Source organism: Hyperolius riggenbachi, chromosome 3, assembly GCF_040937935.1.
Source record: "Hyperolius riggenbachi isolate aHypRig1 chromosome 3, aHypRig1.pri, whole genome shotgun sequence".
NCBI classification, from domain to species: domain Eukaryota; kingdom Metazoa; phylum Chordata; class Amphibia; order Anura; family Hyperoliidae; genus Hyperolius; species Hyperolius riggenbachi.
Window position 1 is genome coordinate 493,225,025 of NC_090648.1, and position 19,149 is coordinate 493,244,173.

Here is a 19,149-nt window from a genome sequence, read left to right on the forward strand (position 1 = left end):
TTAAGACATAACGGAGAACCCCTTTAAATCAGAACAGAATGGTTTCTTTAGGCATTTTACCTTCTCACCAATGTATGAGAGGATTAAGGCTTCAATCAAAAACAACTGGTGGCTGTTACAGAATGATAAACTCCTACGTGATAAGTGTCAACTGCTCCCATGTACTTCCTATACAAAAGTGCCAAATCTAGAAGATCGATTGACACAGACGGAATTTGTTAGTCCCTGATCCTTAAAGAGAACCTGAGACGAAAAAAGGCATAGGTTTTATACTTGCCTGGGGCTTTCTCCAGCCCCCTTGAGACCGATTGTCCCCTCGCCATCTCCCCGGGCCGTTCCTGTCCCTTGTTGGACAGCCTGGTACTCTGGCCAAGTTGCGCTTCATCACACATGCATGGCCCGGCCGCGTGCATGCCCCAGTCGCGGGAGGACTTGGCTCCCAAAGACTTCCGAAGTCCCCCGCAGCAGGGGATTTGATCGGGGGAGCCAACGTTTAACGGAGGGGACCGGGAGAGGAGAGGGAAGGCTCTATAGTACCCAGAGCCTTCCCTCTCCTTAGGCAAGTATCTGCTTTATTTTTTTAGTGATTCCTAATTACTTTAAGCAATACCAGTTGCCTGGCTGTCCTGCTGTTCCTCTGCCTTTAATACTTTTAGCCATAGACCCTGAACACCCATGCAGCAGATTAGGTACTCTGACTCAGGTGACACAGATTTTACTGGATTAGCCATATGCTTGCCTCCAGGGTTTCAACTACTTATGCCAGAAGATCAGCAGGACTGCCAGGCAACTGGCGTTTTTTACAAGGAAATATGGCAGCCTCCACATGCCTCTCACCTCGGGTTCCTGTTAATATCCCCTCTTTTAGGTTATTGTGGATGGATCTCTGGATCTCAGGTGGAGGAGCCGGGTGGGGTTTATCACCTGTACGCCGGTCCGCTCTCATATTGGTATGACTCCCTTTGGGCAAGTAAGTTTAGCCCAATGATCTGCAAACTTGGCTTTCCAGCTGTTAAGGAACTACAAGTCCTACAATGCATTGCAGGAGTCTGACAGCCACAGTCATGATTCATAAAGGCAAATGCATTGTGGGATTTGTAGTTCCTAACACACAGCTCCCAACTGTCCCTCTTTTGGAGGGACAGTCCCTCTTTGGGAGCCCTGTCCCTCGTTCCTCCTCATTTGTCCCTCTTTCAGGACTATGTCCCTCTTTCTATATGAATATATATATTTAACTACTAAAAAACGTGTTTGATTGACTGTAAACTTTATTCCCATTTTTTAAATTGATATATTAATGATTTTAAAATGTTAATATGAAGGAAATGAACCAGGATAGAAAGGACCAGTGTGGTTTGAATTATAAAAACAACATATTTTTCTTATGAAATCTTTATAGTATGCGTGACTAGGGGTGTGATGGGGGCGTGATCAGGGGTGTGGCTTAAGTGTCCCGCTTTCTCATCTCAAAAAGTTGGGAGGTTAACAGCTGGAGAGCCAAGTTTGCAGATCACAGATCAGGTGTCCAGATTGGGGGTATAAATAATACTATTCAGGTATAAAGTCTTTGAGTAAGGAAGTAAGGGAGTAAGGCTATTTTTCCTCGACATCCTGGGTTTTTGAAGTTTTAGGCCAATTAGAATAATTATTCTGGCCTGGCTTGTCAGTAGGTGGGAGGGCCCCTCACTGTGACGTAGCCAATAAGTGAACACCACAGTTTGTCGAGTAAAAATGTCTTTTGTAAATGATACGCGTGTCCTTAGCTTATGACTGGGTCACAATCAAGAGGCTTACTGTAGCTGGTTTTAGTTTAGTTGAGTGAGTCCCTCCTAGTCCCCGCCCCCTGGTATTTGCATCCGTTTTTATTATATTTGGGCGCCAGTTCTAGGCCTTGGTTGGCCCCACTGTAATCCCGATTTTGCCGGTACTTAGCCAGTAGACACAATGTCCTTTTGGGAGCTATTGGTTAAAGAGACACTGAAGCGAAAAAAAAATATATGAAATAATGAATTGGTTGTGTACTATGAATAATTACTAGAAGATTAGCAGCAAAGAAAATATTCTCATATTTTTATTTTCAGGTATATGGTGTTTTTTCTAACATTGCATCACTCTATAATATGTGCAGATTACACAACACTCAGCATTCAAAATGAGTCTTTCAGAGCAGTCTGTGAAGTAATGACCTCTCCTCTGGCAGAGAAAAAGTAAACAGTTCAATTACAGTTGAGATAATAAAAGTCAGATAACAGCCCTCTCCACGACCAAGTTAGTCGGAGAGCTTAATGGCTTTTTTGCATAGAGATAACAACTGGAGTTTCTCAACTCTTCCTGTACTGGAAACAATTAGACTGATGTATCTGATCTTAATGTTTTTTTTCTTAGCTGTACTACACATACAAATCATAATATCATCATTTTTTTTCGCTTCAGTGTCTCTTTAAATATTACTTGTGGCACAGTGCAGGTGTCACATGAATAGGCACACGAGTGTTTCTGGCTGCCAGGAAGATTCTCCACACGAGCTATAAACACCGGCGAGGTGCTCCAGCAAAGCGTTCTCACGTCCCTCCAGATACCCTCATCTGCAGATGTGATCTGTGAAAGGAAGGACACATAACACTGGTTATTATCAGGAGGACACATGACTGGGGCCCAGCATAGGCAGACTCTGTCTTGAATGTGCACAAATCCAAATTCTCCTCTTTCACACCCCATTCACACAGGAAGCTGTAGGTGGCGCTGAGGAGAAAAGCTGAAGATGCCAGGAGCATGGAGAGGTGAGGGGACGGACCTCTGGCTACTTATACAGCATTGGGGTCTACCAACACCTAGGGGAGACTCTGGCTACCTACGGTACATTCTGTCCAAATATTTATGGACCTTTCTCTAGGCACTCTGGTTTCCTCCCACATTCCAAAAACATACAGATAAGTTAAGTGGCTTCCCCCCTACTATTGGCCCTAGACTATGATATATACACTACACAATACATACATAGACATATGACTATGGTAGGGACTAGATTGTGAGCCCCTCTGAGGGACAATTAAGTGACAAGACAATATACTCTGTACAGCGCTGCGGAAGATGTCGGCGCTATATAAATACCAAAATATAATAAGCGATAAGGACTGTTCTGATGAAAAAAAGGCTGGTAAACAAGAGAAGTGAAAGGCAAGTAGCACACATAGTCCGCAGCAACAGAAGGGCAACAACACGACAAATTACACCTGAATTCAATGCCGGTGCAGCACAGAGTATATCCCAACGCACAACAAGACTGACTTTGGAAAGGATGGGCTTTAGCACTTAGCAGCAGGAAACCATCAAGAGTGCCTTTGGTCTCACAGAAAAATACGAAAACACATCTGTTGTGGGCCCTTGCCACTGTGCTCATTTGGTCTCAAATTGGTTTGAGGATCATCAATAAGAATTTAACCTGCTTCCATGGCCAGGTCAGTCCCCTGACCTCAATCCTATTGAGCATTTGTGGGACAAAGTTGAAAGATCAGTTGAAAGCTTGGAAACGCCACCATCCAATCTGACCCAACTTAGAGCGGCCATTATGTCAGCATGGGCCAACATTCCTCAGCAACGGTATCAGCATCTTGTTGAGTCCACGCCAAGAAGACTATCAGCTGTGATAAGAGCTAAAGGTGGACAAACTCGTTATTAGAGGTGGCAGTAATGCCAGCAGCATGGGCGTCGCTAGCCCTATTTTAGGGGGGCCCGTGCCCCCATGTCCTAGGGTGCCCCCAATCTATTTACAGGGCTGTACCTCTCATGCTGCAACCCCTCCAGGCCCCGCTAGGACCTGGAGGGGTCGCAGCATGAGAGGAGAGCTTGGTAGCATATCGGCGGGGAGGGGGGACGGTCCCCCCCCTCCCTCACCTCGGGCTCTCCCCTCCAGCATTAAATAGTCCGTATGCAGGCAGCGGGCAGCGGCAGATACATACCTTCCTTGCGTTCCAGCGCGGATGTTTCTCCCTCTAGTGTCTGACGCTACTTCCTGTTTATACAGGAAGTCGCATCAGAAGCTAGAGAGAGGAACATCCGTGCGCCACATACACCCCCACTTAGTGCCCACAGGTGCCCCAATCTCCAAGGACCCTAGGAACGCCCCTGGCCAGCAGTCATACATTGCTCAGTGTGCACAAGTCAACTTTCTGTACACTGCTGACAATAGGCATTGGCAGAAGTCATTCAATGGATGACAATCCGGCTGTGTCAATTGTAATATAAAACTTAACTTTTATTACAACATTTAAAACTTCAGCCTGTATTGCCTATATGGTTTACTGGCTTGTATATATGGCAGTGAGGCCATGCTATTTTGGAAAAAAAATGACAATATGAATGTATTTTAACTGTATGTTTTGCACGTTTTGCACTACTGCAGTGTAATTGTCTTTTGATGAAGCTTCCAGTACTTGTGGAAGTGAAACATATCAGGCTGGGTGGAGGGTGGTGTTTTCTATAAATATGCATTCATTTTTATGTGATTTGAAGGGGGGGACAGCCTGCAAATACTGAGGCCATATTAATCCTAATCGGGTGTTCTGACATATATTTACCTCCTATGTCACATGTTAAAGGGGCACTATGGTGAAAAATTTTAAAATTTTAAATATGCGCAAACATAGACAAATAAGAAGTACGTTTTTTCCAGAGTAAAATGAGCCATAATTTACTTTTCTCCTATGTTGCTGTCACTTACAGTAGGTAGTAGAAATATGACAGAAGCAACAGGTTTTGGACTAGTCCATCTCTTCATAGGGGAGATTCTCAGGGATTTATTTATTTTCAAAAGCACTGGTAGTACCTCTGTCCAACTACCAAAAAACTGTGTAGGGAGCAGGTAAGCTGGCCAGCATCTTTGTATAAATCCTTTTTAGGGAATCTATTTATAAAGAATAAAAGCCTTGCTGAGAATCCCCTATGAAGAGATGGACTAGTCCAAAACCTGTCACTTCTGTCAGATTTCTACTACCTACTGTAAGTGACAGCAACATAGGAGAAAAGTAATTTATGTCTCATTTTACTCTGGAAAAACGTTCTTCTTATTTGTCTGTTTGCACGTATTTTACATTTTTTCGCCATAGTGCCCCTTTAAGTAAACATATAGGCAATACAGGCCATACCTGAAGTTTTTAAATGTTTTATCAAAAGTTAAGTTTTATATAGCTCTCTACAACAAGCATAAATAGTGTTTTGTATACTTTCAACATAGTGTTCAAACTATCCAGTGGCGAGAAACCAGCAAATGTTTTTCTCACTTATGAAAAAAAATAAAAATTAATAAAATGTAAAAAAATTAAGTGCAATTGTCGCTCTTATTTGAAAGTTTAGATTAAAAACGATAAACTTTTGATGATTCCAGTATTGCAGTTAGGGCTTATTCACACTGCAGGCATTTTCGGGGCTTTTTTACACGCGGGAGATTTTTAAAATCGCCCACCAAACGCTTGTGCAATGAATGTCTATGAGAAGGTTCATATCAGCGCGGGTCGTGCGCTTTCTGTTCAGTAAAGCCGGCGATTCCGCCTCAATGGAAAGTATAGGAGAAACACAAAACGCTCACAAAATCGCTTTGTGTAGCGATTGCGTTCACGTTTCTAAGAATAAATACTCGAAAAAAACGCTTAGAAAACCGCTAAGCACAAAAAAGAATCGCCCACCCAAGCACCGGGAATCGGGAAAAAAAAGGCTCAAAATTAGCTCAAGGCGGACGGACATGCAAACGGAATGCAACGTGAAGGTCTTACTGAATTTATGCAGCTGTTGGATGTTCAGAGGGAAAAGGGATGATATATTTTTGTAGATTGTTGTTATGTGATTTGTATCAGGTCAGGGAGAAGCCCATATGGTGGGTGATAATTACTGTATCGCAAGGCTAAACTCTTCACAACTACTGATCACAACACCAGGGCCTGATCTAATTCACTTTTCTCCATAGTTTTCTCCTAGGAAATGAGTTTCCATCTTCTATGAAAAAGTTCTGTCAAAATTATTATTATTTAGTATTTTCTTACTTGCTAGTGGTTTAAAGGATACCCGAAGTGACATGTGACATGATGAGATAGATATGGGTATATACAGTGCCTAGCACACAAATAGCTATGCTGTGTTCCTTTTTTTTTACTTTCTCTGCCTGAAAGAGTTAAATATCAGGTATGTAAGTAGCTGACTCAGTCCTGACAGAAAGTGACTACAGTGTGACCCTCACTGATAAGAAATTCCAACTATAAAACACTTTCCTAGCAGAAAATGGCTTCTGAGAGCAAGAAAGAGATAAAAAAAAGGGGAATTTCTTATCAGTGAGGGTCACAATGTAGTCACTTCCTGACTGAGTCAGTCACTTACATACCTGATATTTAACTCTTTCAGGCAGAGAAAGAAAAAAAGTAACACAGCATAGTTATTTGTGTGCTAGGCACTGTACATACACATGTCTATCTCATCATGTCACATGTCACTTCGGGTATCCTTTAAACTGTACCAGAGATGCCCTAAAAAGAAGATTTGATACTCACCCGCAGCTTCCTCCAGCAGCATAAACATGTCTGAGTCCCACGACGTCCTCCCGCGGTCTGCTGTTCAGCCGCAAACAACTGCGGTAATAGGCTCAGTTGGTACCAGTCTGGGTCTTTTGCCGCGCATGTGTGGACCTCCCGTGCATGCTCAGTACACCTGGACTGACGTGACTGAGTCAGTTACCGGGGATGATCACAGCTGAATGGCAGCCCGTGGGAGGAAGGGCGTAGGACTGCTGGAGAAAGCTGCGGGTGAGTATCAAATCTTCTTTTTGGGACATCTCTGAAGTGAGAGGGATATGGAGGCTGCCATATTTATTTCCTTTTAAACAATATCAGTTGCCTGGCTGTCCTGCTGGTCTATTTGGCTGTAGTAGTGTCTGAATCACACCAGAAACAAACATTGCAGCTAATCTTGTCAGATCTGATAATAATATTCAGCGCTGCGTAATATGTTCAGCGCTGCGTAATATGTTGGCGCTTTATAAATACAATAAATAAATAATGGCCTCAATTCACTAAGCTTATCTTCTTTCTATAACCTATTTTGGTTCCTGGACGTAGTTTCTATGTTCAGGAACCATACGCGCTACCGCGCGCTCCCGCGGCCGATCGCGCGCGTGCACGCGCACTCCCAGCCGCGGATTCGGTAGCCAGGGAATCAATGTATCGGGCTATGGTGTCCGAACATTGATTCCTCTCCCCCGCTGAAAAAGCGACAGCTTCTCTCGGAAGCTGCGCCTTTTCTGGCCGTTCCCTTCCCGATGCGTCACTGTAAGCGTATGTTACGCTTAGAGTGACGTCATGTAAACGAACTCATCTTGTGGCCAAAAAGTAATACTACACCTGTAAAAAAAAAAATTAAAATTAACACACATTTACATTATAAATCTATTGTTTACCTCCCACCCTCCCAAAACTACCCAAATAAAATGTTTACTATAAAAAAAAACAAAAAACATTACAATAATAATAAAAAAAAATGTAAATATTTACCTAAGGGTCTAAACTTTTTAAATATCAATGTAAAGATGAAATATTTCTATTTTTTTTTATTTTAAACTTGTAAATAGTGATAGATGCAAAACGGAAAAAATGCACCTTTATTTCCAAATAAAATATTGTCGCCATACATTGTGATAGGGACATAATTTTAACGGTGTAATAATGAGGACATATGGGCAAATACAATACGTGAGTTTTAATTATGGAGGCATATATTATTTTAAAACTATAATGGCTGAAAACTGAGAAATAATGAATTTTTTCCGTTTTTTCTTATTCTTCCTGTTAAAATGCATTTACAGTAAAGTGGCTCTTAGCAAAATGTACTCCCCAAAGAAAGCCTAATTGGTGGCGGAAAAAACAAGATATAGATCAGTGCATTGTGATAAGTAGTGATAAAGTTATAGGCTAATGAATGGGAGGTGAACATTTCTCACATGAAAACGACGGAACCTGAATGGGTTAATAACGTTTCTAGAGTTATCACCATGGTGATGAGGCATGTAGTATTCAGGAAACATTTTACCTCAGGCAAACCTAAAGTTAACTCTTCTGTCTTTAAGTTAACTCTTCAATCCTTAAAATAACTCCAGAATTCTAAAGTTAAAGACAGGCTGTTTATTAACTGCGTGTGAAAATAATTACAGAGGAGGTAACTTAAGGAATGAATAGATAAGATAACTCTCACTGTGTGGTGGAAAGTTATCTCTTGCCTTATCTCCAGCATGATCTTAGTGAATTGAGGCCAATGTCAGAAACACCTGATTTGCTGCATGCTTGTTCAGGGTCTATGGCTAAAAGCATTAGAGGCAGAAGATCAGCAGGGCTGCCAGGAAACTAGTATTGCTGAAAAGAAAATAAATATGGCAGCCTCCATATCCCTCTTGCTTCGGTTGTCCTTCAAAGAGCATTTTATTGATAAGATGTGAAAATATCACCGAGGAGAAAACAAAAATTGGATTGGGCACTTTTTCTGTCTTGCAAAAAAGTATGCATTCAATCCAGTTTTCATGAAATTTGCATTTTAGCCAATCAGCCACTTGCAAATAGCTGATCAGCAAAGGGAGGCTCCCTTTTCTGATGATCGACTATTTGCAATTGGCACTGTTATTGGCCTGAGGAAGCGGGCTTAGACCCCTGAAACGTGTTGCCTGTGCTAAATAAATATTTATTTGTTTATACAAATATAAATATTTATTTGTTTATACAAAGATCTCGTCATTGAGGAAAGCCACCTCATTTTTGTCGATCTTCTCCTGTTTTTTAATCCAATTTTATTCACACTGGGGTGCCTCTTTACCCAAATTGTGCTTTATGTACCCTCAAGGTGGAGGGGTCTAAACAGACCACATATGGTTTAATCTGTCACTTTTACCAAGAAGAGCGACCACACCCAGGTCCAGCATGACCACCCCAAGTGGAGGCAGGTTTGTTGTCTCCACCTGCGTCTGGTGGACGATTGCCCCCCTGCAACCCGCCTTTGTGAGTAGTACAATTACATTACCTGTTGATACATGAAAACATATTGCGCTATTGGGCCTAGTCAGAAAAAGCTCATCTGTCAAGCTTTTATATTGCCCTCTCATGTATTTATACATGTTAATCAGGTCACCTCTCACCTTTTTTCAGTTTGTCCAACTTTTCTTGGTAGGTGAGACCTTCCATCGCTCTGATTCATTTAGCTGTCCGTCTTTGGATTAATCAGTCTTTGGATTTCTTTGGATTAATCAGTCACCACATACTGGCATGCTGGAAAATAATATAAAAATAAAGCACGTTATACTCAGTGTGTAAAGATAAAGTTGTTGTTGTTCTTTTGTTTATCTGTTCTCTCTTGCATTTCCTGCAGAAAAATGACCAAACTTCCTGTTTTAGTTGGACGATAGGAGATCCTTATTATGAATTTACTCCTTCTGTTCTCAAACACTGGCCTATAGAATTTCAAAGTGATATTAGTATTATCATTATTATGATTATTATTACATCAGCCAGCAGGAGTCAGCGCTGTCGGTGGGGTGTGAGCAGTTAACAGCCAACTTCAGGAATTATGGGAAGTACCATCTAAAGGTAACCAGCAGATCACAGCCAGATAGATTGGGGATCTCCGCTATCAAACGATCGCTCACCGATCCATCTGGCCAAATCGGGGAAATGCCGTTTGAGTTTACACAAAACAAACAATCTTGTAAACGAGTTCAACGATTAAACGTTTACACAAGTCAGTGAGGATTGGAATGATCCTCAACAACCTAATCTGACATGCGCGATGTTGCAAAATCATTCATGAAAATTGCTGGGTGGGTATGGGCATTTACATTTGGGCCCAGGGTAAAGCTGAAAAATGGCTCACCCCGCTCCTGCAAAAGTACTGGCGGCGTTAAAGGATACCCAAACTGAAATGAGACATAATGAGATAGACATGTGTATGTACAGTGCCTAGCACAGAAAAAACTATGCTGTGTTCCTTTTTTTATTTCTCTGCCTGAAACAGTTAAATATCAGGTGTGTAAGTGGCTGACTCAGTCCTGACTACAGTGTGACCCTCACTGATAAGAAATTCTAACTATAAAACACTTTCCTAGCAGAAAATGGCTTCTGAGAGCAAGAAAGAGGTAAAAAAGGGGAATTTCTTATCATTGAGGGATTTCTTATCACTGTAGTCACTTCCTGTCTGAGTCAGGACTGAGTCGGCCACTTACATACCTGATATTTAACTCTTTCAGGCAGAGAAAGAAAATAAGGAACACAGCCTAGTTATTTGTGTGCTAGGCACTGTTCATACACATGTCTATCTCATTATGTCACATTTCCGTTCGGGTATCCTTAAATTACTATTCCCCCTCCAGGCCGCCATCGACTCGAGGGTAGCTGCCAGCTATTGACGGCGCCCAAATAACTGACTGACCGCTGCTATACTGCTTATTCACATTACGCCCTATGGCAGCGCATGGTGCGCCCAAATTTCCAGCGCTGTTTTAGCCCAACGCGGTTTTCACACAGTATGCATGCATTGCGCTATAACATAACACTTTCCCACATGTGAACACAGTGCACAAACAGTAATAGGGGCATGCTAACATCTCCAACCTATAAAGCAGTGGTCCTCAAACTAAGGCTCGCGGGCCGAATCCGGCCCCCTGAGGCGGTTTCACTGGCCCCCAAACACCAAATGTATAACTTATAGATCTGGCCCACTGCACCTTTAGATACTGGTGGCCCACATATAGAATAGCAGTGCTGGCCCCACCCATCCACATACTACAGCGAGCAGTCATTTGCTGGCTTCCAATCCAATCCTGCATCAGGTGACCAAGCTGTCCAACTGGACGGCAGGTTGTCTCCTGGGTGTGCTTCACTGTCTGGAGCACAAAGATGATCTGCGGGCGCCGTATGACTGAATGGCTGCTGCTGGGGGTTCTCCTCCGGGCATGATTGGGGGGAATCAATACCTAGATTCAATGTAACGTTTTTCAACGTAATTTTATGTATGTTCTGGCCCCCCACCAGTCTGAAGTATGTTGACCTCGGCCCTTGACCAAAAAAGTTTGGGGACCCCTGCTATAAAGTATCGGGATATCTTGGTGTGGAGTCTGGTTTCTTTTTGGATAATGTATGAGACATCGAGGCCCTGTTTCCATTCAGGCAATGTTTCATCTTCTGTTTAAAGAGACACTGAAGCAAAAAAAAAAATAATGATATCATGATTTGTATGTGTAGTACAGCTAAGAAATAAATAGAATACAATGACTGACAGTTGAGATAACACGCTTCAGAAGACAGAGCTCTCTGCGACTTTGAAATTTATGGAGCTCAATGGCTCTTTCGCATAGATAACAACTGGAGTTTAACTCTTCCTGTACTGGAAACAAAAATAGATTTATGTCTCTACGCCTAATGTTTTTTTCTCTGCAGAGAACAGTTCAAAAGTTCACCAGCCTGCTCTGTGAAATCATTTAGAATGCTGAGTAGTGTGTAAACTGCACATATTAGAGAATGATGCAATGTTATAAAAAAAATTATATAACTGAAAATAAAAATATGAGAATATTTTCTTTGCTACTAATGCTCTAGTAATTATCCGTACTACACAACCAATTCATTATATCATCATTTTTTTTTTTCGCTTCAGTGTCTCTTTAACCCTCCTGGCGGTTTGCAAAAAAATCGCCAGGGGGCAGCAAATCTTTTTTTTTAAATTTTTTTTTTTTTTTTTCATGTAGCGAGACAAAGTCTCGCTACATGATAGCCGCTGCTCAGCGGCATCCCCCCAGCCCCTCCGATCGCCGCCGGCGATCGGAGATCCGGAGATCCCGTTCAAAGAACGGGATCTCCTGGAGGGCTTCCCCCGTCGCCATGGCGACGGGCGGGATGACGTCACCGACGTCATCGACGTCGTGACGTCAGAGGGGACTCCGATCTGCCCCATAGCGCTGCCTGGCACTGATTGGCCAGGCAGCGCACGGGGTCTGGGGGGGGGGGCGGCCGCGGCGAGAGGAATTGCGGCGGATCGGCGGGTAGCGGCGGCGATCGGGCACTGCACGCAGCTAGCAAAGTGCTAGCTGCGTGCAGCAAAAAAAAAATTATGCAAATCGGCCCAGCGGGGCCTGAGCGGTGCCTTCCGGCGGCATAGCCCGAACTCAGTTCGGGCTTACCGCCAGGAAGGTTAAAATAACTTTTCAGCACTCTGCAGTTGAAAAAGTACCACAAATTAGGTGAAAAATAACTGTCAAAAGTATTCCGAGTATTTTCTTGCTTGCTGGTGGCTTAAAAGTAATTTAAGAGGAAAAAAAGTGAATTAAATAAGGGCCAGTGGCCCATATGCAATTCACTTTTTCACCCAAGTTTTTTCGGTACTATTCCGTTAGCCGGGTGCAACCTCTAGGTGGCGTTAATTACTATTCCCCCTTCAGGCCGCCATGGATAGTAGGAAAAGATGCAACTCTGCTGGAGTTTTATCGCCACCTAGAGGATGCGCCCGGCTAACGAAATAGAACCGTTTTTTTCCTAAGAGATAAATTTTAATTTTCTGTTTAAAATAACGTTTTAGCACTTTGCAATTGAAAAAAAATCCAAAAGTAGGCAGAAACGTACTTGTAACCAGTTCAGGACCACAGGCTTACACCCCCCTAGTGACCAGGCTATTTTTTACAATTCAGGCCACTGCAGCTTTAACCACTTGCCGCAGGGCCATACAACTTGGCACACAATTGAATCCCCCCTTTTCTTGCCACCAACAGAGCGTTCTGTTTATGGCATATGATTAGTGCTGCGACGATTTGTTTTTTTAATTAAATAAAAAAATATTTTTTTATAAATTTTGTAATTTTTTATTTTTATATTCCCCCTCCCTTTGGAGATCCAATTAGCAAGATCCCTCTCATAGGCATCAGCCTACTAGAGGGATCACTTTGTGTGCCTCCCCTGGGGACAGCTCCGTGACGGAGCTATCCCACGTACAGCGCTGCAGTAGATCGCTGCGCTGTACAAGTGTTAAAGAGAAACTCCAACCAAGAATTTAACTTCATCCCAATCAGCAGCTGATACCCCCTTTTACATGAGAAATCTATTGATTTTCACAAACAGACCATCAGGGGGCGCTGTATGACTGATATTGTGGTGAAACCCCTCCCACAAGAAGCTCTGAGTACCGCGGTACTTTTGGCAGTTTGTTACAATGTAACAAGTTTCACAGACAGGAATTAGCAGATTACAGCTGTCTCTAACAGCCAAAACAGCTAGGAGCAGCTACATAACCTGCCCACAGTAAAAATGTCACCATGTAATAAATGTCAGAATGTAAGTCGGGGAGAGGAAAGATTTTACAATGGGCAAACACTGACTAAATCATTTATACATAATTATTGTAAAAATGAAGCACTTTTTTATTACACTATTTTCACTGGAGTTCCTCTTTAACTGACTTTTTTTTTTAACCTGCCAGCCGCCAGCCGCTCCGTCATTCATGGGGGATGAGCGATCCCTGCTAATCTCCGCCCACCGCTCTTGGCGCTTTTCGGCGATAGTCGGTCCAGGGGCTGCCACCTTCCCGACGGTCAGGAAGAGGTTAAAATTATTCCTCTGTATTTTATGGCTTGCTGGTGGCTTAAAAAGCCTTTTATTGACAAGGTGTAAAAATACCAACTTGGAGAAAACTAAGGAGAAAAAAGTGAATTGCATACAGCCCAGTGTGCCTTTAATAGCAAAAAAAGCGGACCCGAACTCAGAACTTCCTTTCTGCTCTAAAAGATAAGCAACAGCATAATAACCTTTACAAAATAACATTTTTATTACAGCTGACATAGGGTTAACATCCTTTACAATGTAGGTGCTCTGCTGAGGCAGCCGGCTGGCACAGCTGAGAGATCAAATTACACGTGTAATTTAGACAGGCTTAACTCTCTAAATACATACAGAGTGCATCTCACTAGGTTTTCCGTCTGTACTGTGCAAGAGTTCAGGTCCACTTTAAAGGATAGCCGAACTGACATGTGACATGATGAGCTAGACATGTGTATGTACAGTGCCTAGCACACAAATAACTAGGCTGTGTTCTTTTTTTTCTTTCTCTGCCTGAAAGAGTTAAATATCAGGCATATAAGTGGCTGAATTCAGTCCTGACTACAGTGTGACTCTCACTGATAAGAAATTCCAACTATAAAACACTTTCCTAGCAGAAAATGGCTTGAGAGAGCAATAAAGAGGTAAAAAGGGGAATTTCTTATCAGTGAGGGTCACACTGTAGTCACTTCCTGTCTGAGTCAGGACTGAGTCAGCCACTTACATACCTGATATTTAACTGTTTCAGGCAGAGAAAGAAAAAAAAGGAACACAGCATAGCTATTTGTGGGCTAGGCACTGTACATACACGTCTGTCTCATCATGTCACATGTCAGTTCGGGTATCCATTAACCATGCTATAAGGAGTGCACCTTTCATACACAGAAAGTACCTTGCAATACGTAACACACGTGACCCTACCCATAGAGAAGGTCATGCCTGTATGTATATTTAATGCAAATTGTATGCAACTAGAAATTTGGCCACTCAAATCCACTTCCTGAAGATTTTAATTCACAACTCTTTGACCAAATGCCCTATTGACCTACTGCCTACTTCAGAAAATAGTATAAACCCTTTCCAGTGTCCTTATTGCTAGTATAATGCAGAAGGGCTAGAGTGATGATATCATCAGAATGTTAAAAATAAATGTGAAGGTCTCTGAAAGTTTTAAAGTGGACCTGAACTCTTGCCCAGGACAGAAGGAAAATATAGAGAAATGCACCCTGTATGTACTGTATATACTTGCGTACAAACCTAATTTTTCAGCGCAAAAAATGTACTGAAAAGTTACCCCCTCGGCTTATATGTGGGTCATTTGAGCAGGATGGGTGGTGGAGCAGGTTTTGTTACTGGCAGAGGAGTGTAAGGCTCTTGCACTTACCAGCTTGTACCCTGCTGTGTCTGTGCCCCCCATTGCCCTACAACATGGTGTGCAGAGTGCGCTGCTCAAGACTATCTGTGTCCCCGTCTTGTGGAGCGGATCGTGCAAACAACGCGTCAGCAGTGCAATGATTGGGGATTCTTCCTGTGTGGCAATCGCTGTGTCTCATAGCTATGACCCCATCTAGTGGCGTCTTGAGACACAATTATCATCCTTGTGGAACATCTGGCTATGGGGAGGGGTTCTGACTTGTACAAGGGGAACATCTGGCTACTGTGGAGTGGGCTATACTGGCAAAGGGGCTTATACGCGAGTCAATCACTTTTTCCTGGTTTCTTAGGGAAAAGTGGGTACCGCGGCTTATATGCGAGTATATACGGTATTTAGAGTGTTTAGTCTGTCTAATTCACACCCATCTGTGACTAATCACAACTGTAATTTGATCTCAGCTATGTTGGCTCAGAAATCTTCTCTGACACGGCAGAGCAGCTAATTCGTAAACACAGGATGTAAACAATATGTCTGCTTCCATGAAAGCAGGAAGTAGAAACAGTGCATATTTATTTCAGGATTTGTATCAGCTGTACAAAGAAATGTTTTTCTTTAAAGGTTGTTATGCTGTTGCTTATCTTTTAGAGCAGAGAGGAAGTTCTGAGTTCAGGTCCGCTTTAAGAAAAACTTAATAAGAGAAAGGCGGGGAATATGTAGGCGGGGTTTCCTGGGAGCCTATCCCTTCTTTGTAATTCTCAGTTTCTGGGAAAATTGGAGTCTGAGGTCACAGTCACAGTTGGACGTTGCATTGTGATGCGACATTAAAGTCATAACGCAGCATTACAACGCAACACAAAAAAAGGTGGTAACGCACATTAACGCTGCATTACCATCGGATACAGTAGGTACAGTAAAGCATACAGGCCATGAAAAATATGCTTCCCTGTACCTGGTAATGTGTGCGTTTAGAGGTAACGCACTGCAGCAGTGAGTTACCATAACGTAACACGTTACAATCCACGATAACGTCTCACTGTGAACATCCCATAGGATTAGCATTGCAGTGCGGTAAGCTGCGTTATAAGACTTTATAACGCAGCTCCGCAACATCCCACTGTGAATGCGACCTCAGTCATCAAAGTTTTTTCTGCTTTCTGTGTCCTCCTGTGGTAGAATTTTCTTTAGGCCCTGTTCACAGTGGTGTGTTGCGGTGGAGTGTAACAGCCACTTTGCACCGCAGCTTCCCACATGGCAGTGCACCACCTATGTGACGTTAACAGTGCGTCGGGGGCGTTGTGCTACAATGTCGTGTGGTATGGTAACACACTGCGTTCAGTCAATTACTTTAAAACACTCATGTTAACAGGTACAGTGAAGCATGCTTTTCATCATTGGTTGTATGCTGATCTGTTGCATTCCTGCTGTCACAGGGAAGGCAATACAGCAGCCAATGTGAATGTGACCTCACTTCCTGTCCTGACAGGTTAATCTCTCTAAAAGAAACAAATCAGCGGATATTTTTTATTTCTTTTCTTTTTCTTTTGTGTAGTGATAAGGAGTGAGAAATGAAACATCTATTGCTATGTCCTTTTTACCTGCACCTGAAACCGTCAGGATATCCCGCCCAAAATCAGTTTCTATAAAAGTAGCATTTGATAAGTGAGTGAGTTGCCACATGTAATATTTTATGACAAAGACAAAACAAGACAAATAACATTTATATTGCGCTTTTCTCCTGGCGGACTCAAAGTGCCAGAGCTGCAGCCACTAGGACACGCTCTATAGGCGGTAGCAGTGTTAGGGAGACTTGCCAAAGGTCTCCTACTGAATGGCTGGCTTACTGAACAGGCAGAGCCGAGATTCGAACCCAGGTCTCCTGCGTCAGAGGCAGAGCCCTTAACCATTACACCATCCAGCCACTTTATACATGGAGGCTCCTTGTAAGGGCTTCAATATCTTGAAATAATGGCCCATATGCAATTAACTTTTTCTCCTGATTTATCTCCTAGGAGATAATTTTAATATTCTCTTTAAAATAACTTTTCAACATTTTACAATTGAAAAAGTACCCACAAAAAAGGTACTATCAAATTTATTCAGAGTATTTATTTCTTGCTGGTGGTTTAAAAGGCATTTTATGCCAAGGGACCATATGCAATTAACTTTTTTTCCTACGAGAAAAATTTTCAACTTTGATTTAAAATAACATTTTAGCACTTTGCAACGGAAAAAGCATAAAAAAAGTAGGTAAAAATTACTGTCGAAATTAATTTGAGCATTTTTTTGCTTGCTGATGGTGTAAAAGTCGTTTTATTGACAAGTTTCAAAATATCACCTAGGAGAAAACCTATTTTATGCCATGGCCCCATATGCAATTACAGTAACTTTTTCTCCTGAATTATCTCCTAGGAGATAATTTTCATCTTCTCTTTCAAATAACATTTCAGCATTTTAAAATTAAACTCAGGGGAAAAAATGAATTGCATATAGACCCATGTCTCATATTCACTTAACTCTTTCTCCTACGTTTTCTCCTAGGTAATTTCACAATTTATCAATACAATTTCTTTTAAACCACCAGCAAGAAAGAAAATAATAAAAATAATTTTGCTAGTACTTTTGTACATACTTTTTCAATTGCAAGGGTGCTGAACAGTTATTTTAAAGAGAAGATGGAAAAATTGTCGTAGGAGAAAAAGGTTAATAGCATTCGGGCCGATATGAGGAAAAGTCATTTTAGGTGACTTGGCTTGGATACAAATCAGCAAGCAACGTTTGTGCTGATGTTATCAGATTGTAAGCTCTTTTGGTGGTAGGGGACAATACTAGATCTGTTGTATGGGATAATCGTGCTTTCTTTTTTGTATTAGATGTGATCGCAATCATCGGGGAGGGGATTCATTAAAGAGGAAATAAAATATATTTAGAGAAGACATCCATTAATACACAACGATTTTCTTTTCTTTTTTTTAGAACGTGAATTACAGCAATAATACACCACCGCTGACTTATTAATAAGTGTCAGGCTAAGTTCACAGTGGGACGTTAAAGTCACTCGTTAAAACAGCATTTAACGCAGAATAACTCACTGCAATGAAAAATCAATGCCCTGTTCACAGTGCACACGTTGCGTTGGTGTCTAACGCTGCACGTTAAGTAAAAGTACTGCATGCTGTGCGTTATACATGTTATTAGCTGCGTTGGACTGTTTGCACATGCTCAGTAACGACTTGGAAGCATACTTTTCATTTCCTGTATTTTTTTACTGTATCTGCTGTATGCGGCGGTAACGCTGCGTTGCCACTTTTTGGGCGCGTTGCGTTGTAAGCTTGCGGTGCGACTTTAACGTCGCATAATAATGCAACGTCCCACTGTGAATCTAGCCTTACTGTTTTACCTAATTTATGTAACTATCTAATCGGTATCAATTTATAATTTGCCAACTCTTATAACTATTATATTCATTGTTTCATAATAGATTGTATAAAACAGTACTCCTATTAAATAGTTATGCCCAATCCATTAGATGCTTACAAAAATCAATGAATAAAAATGGGCATAGAAATTAATGTTATTGGGCTCCTGTGTGCTTCCTGTTTGTGAGAGTCCATCAGGTGTGGGGGGGGGGGGGTATATAGTGGTAAGTTATAGGGTGGAACGTCTTAACTGTTTCGAGAGGGGCTACCTTTTTTTTTTTTTGCTATATATGTTTGAGGGAGTCACTGTTATGCTGTTTAATCTACACCCATCTAAGAAGTAATCATCTTTATCTCAGAATGCATTGTTAATATGAATATAATGTTTTTGTATCTCCTGCACTAATGTATATTTGTGACAGCTGCCTAGTGCCTGTTTATTGTTTTATGTGACTATTTTTTCTTACTTGATACCTGGTCTCAGTAATAAAAATTATTGAAAGAAAAAAAAAAATATAATAATGTTATTGGTAAAAGTGTATAAGTAGCACCCACTAATATTATAGTCGTTATTGCTGTTATTATTATTATATTTTGTATTATTATTATTATTTTAGTACTTTTATTAGCACATTTTATATAGAGTACACTGAGTTAAGCGCACATTACCAACTAGCAATCAGAGTTACTGACAGTCTAATGTACCTAGTAAAGTCCAGGGTACTTTGGAGATCGCAGGCAGTTAATCTACCTATATATA

The 19,149-nt window shown here is 41.7% G+C and overlaps 1 long non-coding RNA gene across 1 annotated transcript in view; it reads right to left on the reverse strand.

Moving 5' to 3' along the window:
* Positions 1 to 2,042: 2,042 nt before the first annotated feature.
* The window catches only part of LOC137564395 (uncharacterized), a 58,238-nt gene continuing 41,131 nt past the window's right edge, over positions 2,043 to 19,149 (reverse strand). The window contains exons 2-3 of the long non-coding RNA XR_011030590.1: positions 9,161 to 9,290; positions 2,043 to 2,598 (exon numbers count right to left, since the gene is read on the reverse strand). This is a non-coding gene — a long non-coding RNA (uncharacterized lncRNA). The remainder of the gene's footprint in view (positions 2,599 to 9,160; positions 9,291 to 19,149) is intronic.